The sequence below is a fragment of the Myodes glareolus genome, chromosome 9 (assembly GCF_982192425.1).
Source record: "Myodes glareolus chromosome 9, mMyoGla1.1, whole genome shotgun sequence".
Lineage (NCBI taxonomy): Eukaryota > Metazoa > Chordata > Mammalia > Rodentia > Cricetidae > Myodes > Myodes glareolus.
The window spans coordinates 103,663,927-103,671,147 of record NC_142034.1 but is presented as its reverse complement, the minus strand read 5'-3'; the positions used below and the strand labels follow the sequence as shown (position 1 = coordinate 103,671,147).

At 49.2% G+C, this 7,221-nt stretch overlaps 1 long non-coding RNA gene across 1 annotated transcript; it reads right to left on the bottom strand.

Moving 5' to 3' along the window:
* Window positions 1–1,354: 1,354 nt before the first annotated feature.
* LOC148121056 (uncharacterized) lies at window positions 1,355–6,826 on the bottom strand. The gene is made up of 2 exons (XR_015738933.1): window positions 6,497–6,826; window positions 1,355–2,250 (listed from the first exon to the last, which is right to left on the bottom strand). It is a non-coding gene; the product is annotated as an uncharacterized LOC148121056 (long non-coding RNA).
* Between the last annotated feature and the right edge of the window lie 395 nt (window positions 6,827–7,221).

Below are 7,221 nucleotides of genomic sequence, written 5' to 3'. Positions count from 1 at the left end.
TGGGGAAGCCTTGGAACTCAGGTCTTGGACCTTCCCTTCTTTCTCAGCCATGGAACCACATCATACGTAGGAAAACCTAAGCCTCTCCTGGCACCTGACCTGAAGGGCTCCAAATTTATTCACTTAACTTACGTTGATGGATCTCTAAGTTTATTCCCAGGTTCGATTCCTCAGCTTCTGCTTCCCTCTGGCCTGCTGTGCCGTCCACGTGGGCACCTATGTGCTTTTCTGGCTCCTGCAGTGTGCCACCCCTCTGGCCTGCAGCAACCACGTGGACGTCCCCCTCCTCTCTGGCTCTCCCTCTCTCAGGAGCTGCAGTCCCACCTGTGGCAGCCTGGGACTCTTTGCTTCCTGCCACTCAGAGCTACTTGCTCTTTCTCTCTATGTGCCTTCCCGGGACTTGCTTTGCAAATTTCCTAGCTCCCCCTAGGAACTGCCTGCTAAGTCCTGCAGCTTCTCTGTACTCTCATGGCTTCTATGGTATTGGAAGAAGTTCAATAAAAATTTAAGCCGGGCGGTGGTGGTGCACACCCTTAGTCCCCAGCACTCGAAAGACAGAGGCAGGTGGATCTCTGTGAGTTTGAGGCCAGCCTGGTCTACAAGAGCTAGTTCTAGGATAGGCATCCAAGCTACACAAACAAACCCTGTCTCGAAAAAAACAAAACAAATAAAAATTTAAGGTTATATTTGCTACAACATATACATGTGATTCAACTCTAGTTTAGAGCATACTGTATATGATGCTAAAATTTTAAGGTTATAGAGGTCTACTCAGATTATCAAAAACTGATATACTTAATATACTGAAATATACTGATATACTCTAACTCTTCAGGGTTTTCCTGAATATGGCATTTAAAATGTTTAATAAAAAAAGCTTTTGCTAATCTGTGATAGAGAGAAGTGTCCCTAGGATCTCATCCAAAGAAGACGAGGCACAGAAGACCTCCACTTGGAATTTACTTGTGGCAATGCTGGACACCTGCTGCCAGGACCCTGTCCAAACTGTAGACAAGCAAGGCTCCGGGGAATGGATTTCCCCACTTTGCCTAGACAAGGTAGGTTGGTACCCAAGGTCCTCCACAGGAAGTCTGTTGGATCTTCTGGGTCTGGAAGCCAAAGACGGATGCTGCCCTGGTACTTTACCCCCAGCAACCACGGAGGAACCTAGGGTGATTGTCCAGGTGGCGGATAAGTCTCTGTCATTTTTAATGGATTCAGAAGCTGCTTGGCCTGTACTTCCTGCTTACTCAGGAGAGGTTTATCCTTCTCAGACCTCTGATGGTGTTGAGGACTAGGCTGGTGACTGCGGCGCGCTTCCTGACCAGCAGGAATGAACGCCATGAAACGAGAATTCCTTCCCTGATCACGTCTTTATTCGGAGCACTTGATTGAGGAAAATTGGGGGAAGGGAAGAGAGAGTGCAGGGACGAGAGAAAGCTTAGAGAGAGGAGGCAGAGCCCAGAGGCAGCTGCTTTTAAACGGTGGAGAGGCTTGAATGCGGTCCTGATTGGTTGATGCCATTCTGCTAGTCTGCGCATGTGCAGGCAAGGGTTCTCAGCCCCACGTGGCTAAGCCAGGTATGGACTTGTATACCTCCAAACTGCAGGACCACCTGTGCCTCCAGGTGGCTCCCTACAGTTCCCCCTTCTATTGTTACAAAGAGCAATAAGGCAAAATTATTTTCCAATCTGGTCCCCACCTCATGATGTGTGGACCGATTAAAGAAAAGAAAAACAAGACACACCCTCCGCCAATGCATATCTTCCTCTGTGCCTGTGGGACTATCTGGTCCCTAGAGGGTACAAAGGCTATGCATGGCTAATTGCCTATGAGCTCTTTAAGGCTGAGAGCCAAACTTGGGGTGAGGATACACATTCCAAGGCTGCCAAGGCCTGTGCCACAAAGACCTTGTCCCTCCTCACTTGGGCTAGCATGTAGCACACCAATCAAAGACATACAGCACTTCCACCTAGACACAGCATGCCAAGAATATCTCTGTTCCCACCCATCCCTAAGGAAGGAAAAGGCAAAGTAGAGTCAGTCAGAAAATTGTTAAGAGATAAGAGGTTGCACAGGGTGTTGCTCAAGTCGATGGTGTGAAACAGCTGCTCTTGACACTGCCCAGAAGGTCATCTCTGCTGTCTCTGCACGAATCTTCCACAGCAGGACACTCAGCATCCACTGGGTCATCTTTCTTCTTTATTTTTCTTGTCAGTCTCGCTGGCATCCAGATGTATGTCAGCATTCCTAGAAAAACATAAACAAAACTCTCCTCCCAAATTAACATTTAAGAGTACTAAAAATCTCAGTGTAAAAATTCAGCACAGTCAGTACTGGAAGTAGACTGGTTTTGAACTTAAAGATCTGTAGGTCTCTGCTCCAAAGAGCAAATCTTGTTTGCCTGTGCCATTAAAGCAGGCCTTAGAATTAGACGGAATTGCTTTCAAACAGAGCATGTCTGTCTGTTGCTGTTTTTCCAGCAAAATTTTGAATTAAAAATTAAGTGTAAAGAATGCAAGAGAAATCCTTTCTCTGGGGGAAGCTGTCACTGCTAGTCCCCCTGTTTTGTCTAAAACGAAATAGTTGTGAGCTACCATGTGGTTTCTGGGAATTGAACTCAGGACCTCTGGAAAAACAGTCAGTGCTCTTAACCACTGAGCCATCTCTCCAGCCCTCTATTCAGATGAAAAAAACCCTCTAGGTCTAGTATTGTTTATTCCACCCGTTGCCTGAGGCAATAGGTCCGCCTCTGTTACCTAGGATATGGGTAACCAGGTTGACGCGCTTTTATTATGATAATTACGACCAGTTCTGCCTGAAATCTTTGAGGGAAAATGGACATCGACAATCAATCTAGCTGCTTCCTGCTGAAGAAGGGATGATGTACATTTTTTGGGGAATAAATGTTTTTATCTGACTGTGTATTTTTGGCGACAAATGTTTTTATCTGACTGAATTTTTGGCGGCCGCGGCTGTGAGCTGTGGCAGCAGCATCAGACGGCGGCGACTGCGACAGCTCCGCCTCTGAGGCACGGCCCATTGTGGCACGCTCCGCATGGCCCAAACAAAGGCATGGCCCCGCCCCGGGCCGTGCGTGTTTCCGCGGGCAATCTGTGCACCCAGAATGTGCCCGCCCATGTTGCTATGGAAACGCGGTTTTTCGCAGAGCTGGTGCTCAGAGCTCAGCTCCTCTCTGCCTTCTACGGCACCGCTGCTCACCCCGCAGCTTCTGCCTCAGTCAGGGCAAGTTTGCTCAGGTGCAGAAAAAGTCCTCCGAAAACCGCAGCCCTGCCAGAAGGCCGGGACATATAGTCTCTGATGTCATTTGGACTTTAGCCCGCCCGTGTCGCCATAGCGACCTGGCTTTTCACAGACGCCTCTGCGGACTCCAGCAAACTCGCGCCAGCATCTGGTTAGCATGGCCACGCCTCCCAGACGAGTTAGCACTCTCCGGTGCAGTTCTGTGTCTCCCTCCTGAGTAGCTGGGACTACAGGTGTGCGCCACCGCGCCGGCTACTTCCCTGTCCCTAATCAGGCATCACCGCTCAAAGGCGGGCTGGCGGCCGCCAGCACTCTCCGCACGATCAAGCAGCCTGTCTTTCTCAATCAAAATTAAAGTTTTCTGTACGTGAGAGTCAGAGACTGAGCTCTCTTATCAAAATTAGGCAAAAATCACCTCCAAAAGCTCTGTGGCTCTTTAAGAACAGGGAAGGCAGTCGTCAAACACGATCAAGCCCGCCTCCCTACGAGACTGTTGCCCCTAGTCTCTATCAGTGAGTTGGGAAGGAAGCCGCGGATCTCCCAACCGTAAACCTCGCTTTTTCTCAGCTCCACCTGCACTGAACTTAAGGGGTTTTTCTTCCCCGTTGCTTTCTGTACCTTTTTTCAAATATCTTTTCTTTGATTTTTTCTATTTTTTTTAGGCCTATACCTTTTCCATTCTTTTTTCTCCCCTTTTTGGAGGATTTAACTGACGTCATTCACCGCTCCACGTGTCCAGGGTTCTGAAATATCTCGGCTCTCTGAGTCCAGTGTCTGATTTTAGCTTTTTCCCGGGTTTCGGCACCAGTTGCGGCGCGCTTCCTGACCAGCAGGAATGAACGCCATGAAACGAGAATTCCTTCCCTGATCACGTCTTTATTCGGAGCACTTGATTGAGGAAAATTGGGGGAAGGGAAGAGAGAGTGCAGGGACAAGAGAAAGCTTAGAGAGAGGAGGCAGAGCCCAGAGGCAGCTGCTTTTAAATGGTGGAGAGGCTTGAATGCGGTCCTGATTGGTTGATGCCATTCTGCTAGTCTGCGCATGTGCAGGCAAGGGTTCTCAGCCCCACGTGGCTAAGCCAGGTATGGACTTGTATACCTCCAAACTGCAGGACCACCTGTGCCTCCAGGTGGCTCCCTACAGGTGACAGCCTTGCCAGTTTAACAGCAGCAACCAGGCTCAGCCACCTGCTCAGTGCTCTTCAGATGTAAAATCAGGCCCTGGACACAGTTTACCTGGCTACCGGACTCTAAAAAGAGAGATAAACTCACAAAACTGATTTCAATATGGCGTTTTGCTATTCTGTTATTTAAAGGAACTTGCTTTACAGTGGCTGCTCTAGTCACCAATCACCTGTGTCTCGTGGCAAATGTGAAGCTAAAGGTGTGTAAGTGCAATTTCTAAAGGCATACGAACGCTACAAGAGCCATTGCGCTGGCTTTGGAAAGCGTGGCTACTTCTTATATAGCCACAAGCTCGGGGCTTTACGTTCTCTTTGCTTGTCTTCTAGGTGTAGGCTTGAAAGTGCTTCTCGTTGTGCTAAACAGACTTCTGTCCAATGTGTGCACACCCAGTCTTCTGGACAGAGGAAAGGGTGTTTGTGCTCTTAACTCAGAATCATTTTGGGTCCCCAAGCTTCGAACTATGTCTCGAAGGTGAGGGTCTACTGTCTTTTCTACAGTGTGGGTTTTAGTACAGATTACAATGTAATGCTAACATACGTAAAATTTACCTCTTGTTGTAAACTTAAAAAATTCTTGCAAGCTTTAGAAAATTGGCTTGAATCCACCTCTCATGGGTCAAATGAACTCCAGATAGATTGTCAATCAACAACCTGTTTTCCCACCTGTCTATTCTGTTTATTTCTGAAGGTGAGAATCAGCACACACACACACACACACACACACACACACACACACATCTTTCCCTGATCTTGGGACTTCCCTCGCCCAACTACCAGGACTATGGGCCTAAAAGTTTCAAATGGACACCTAAGAAAAAAATTTTCCCTAAACTCCTTAACTTTACCTTCTGTCTCTAGTCTATCTGTCCCAGATATCAAATCAACTATAGACTGTTCTAACACCAGCTCCAGATATTCCCTCAAAGTCTGCATCCCAGACAGCTTCAGTGTGACTAGCCCCAGGTGGTCCAGCTTCACAAACTGCTCCGCCTGCAGCCTGTATGTCCCTAGCCCCAGAGAGTCCCACAGAGCCTGGGTAAGAAGTCAAACAATCTGTTCTTCCAGGACTTGGCAAGCATCCCAGCTTTCTTGGATCCTCAAAAATGTCGATGTCCCTAGACAACAGGAAGCAGTCTAAAGAGCAAGGCACCCCCATTCCTGCCTCACCATCACGCCTTCCTATGGCCTCACCTTTCATAGTAAACAAAAGGAAGGAATGTTAGAAACCAGGTGCCTGGCTACAGTCTGCATCAGCCGCTCAGTGCCAGCAGCCTTGTGCTCAACAGTCGCTGAATGTGACCTTCCTACCCTTTAAAAGGTCTCCTGCTGTCATGGTTCTCCCCCCACACACACATCCCCTCTCAGTGGTGGCCTTTAACCCCCTCCCCTGCCACTAAGTCACTTGTGTGAGAGCGGTTGCGTGGTATGATTTCTGCAGTATCCCTTGGCCCCATCAGCCAAGGTACTTTCTGCCCCAAACCCTAATAAGTGGAGTTTATAAGTACATGGGCTAAACCGTGAGATGTATGGAAGTGGACGGTGAGCAGCAGGCAGGTGCACTGTCCCCTGTGTCTCTGTGAACTCCACAGCAGCTCTGGTGGACCCCATGTGACGAATGCTCTGAACAGCGGGTACCTGGGAAGGGGAGATGCAGTCTATGGCTCCATGGGCTTACCCATGGCTGCTGGTGGCCTCCTGTGGGACAAGGGCACCTGCCTTGGGCTGCGAGATGTGGGCATTCCACTGCCTACCCACTGGGGTGCTCGGTGATGCCTCTGCTTGGCTTTTCTCTCTCTCTCAGACTCCCTTCTCTGTCAGATCCTGGCCCTCCTTGGTTCCTCTTTGTTCTGTCTTGCTTGTTTGTTTTGGGGACACAGAAAGCTGATGACTTCCCTCTCTTGCTGTCCTTCCAGGAAATGGGAAAGATTCTACCTGGAAGCAGGAAGCAGTCCAACTGCCCAGGAACCTGGCCTGGGGTGAAGGGTGTCCCTAAGATCTCAGAGAGTAGAAAGACACCAAACCAGCCCCACCCAACTACAGGGGACATACCACATGCTGAGCCACATTATTAGGGGAATGTAGACGTCCAGTGATGTTAACAGCATTCCTCAGACGGTCAGGGACCAGCCAGTACGGGAAGAAACATCGCTCTTTCCACAAGCTGTGTGGGTGTGGGGAAAGAAAAGGTTCCTGTTCCTTCTTGCTGTCGGGGCCTTTGGCCAGCTGCTGCTGAGGATCCCACTGCAGTCCTTCACATCTGGAGGCCAGTTCCTGGAGAGGGAGGGACAGCCCTCTGTTTCCTGTTCTAGTCTAGTTCCCGACAAGGAGAACAGATGTCTTGGATCCTGTGACAGAGATCTTGCAGCCGCTGGGCGTGGCAGTCCCTTGGAAAAGCGACCGTCCAGCCCCTTTCCCAGCAGTCTGCCTGAGCTTTTCAGCCTGGAAACAACGAAAGCTTCCCAGTTACGCTTCTGGGAATCTGCCTAAGGAAAGGGTCCTAAAAACAGAAAAGTCAGGTATGGGGCACCCTGCCATCCTGGAAACTGGGAGGCTGAGGCAGAGGAATGATGTAAACTCTAGACCAGCCTGAGCTACAGTTTGAAATTCAGGCCAGCCTTAGTTGCAGAATGAGACCTTGTCTGAACAAAATAAGAAACAAATACTGCAAATGTAGAAAGGAAAGAAGTGAGGATGAGAGGAAAAGTGTGTGTGTGTGTGTGTGTGTGTGTGTGTGTGTGTGTGTGTGTGTTAGCACACACTTGAGAACCCAACAG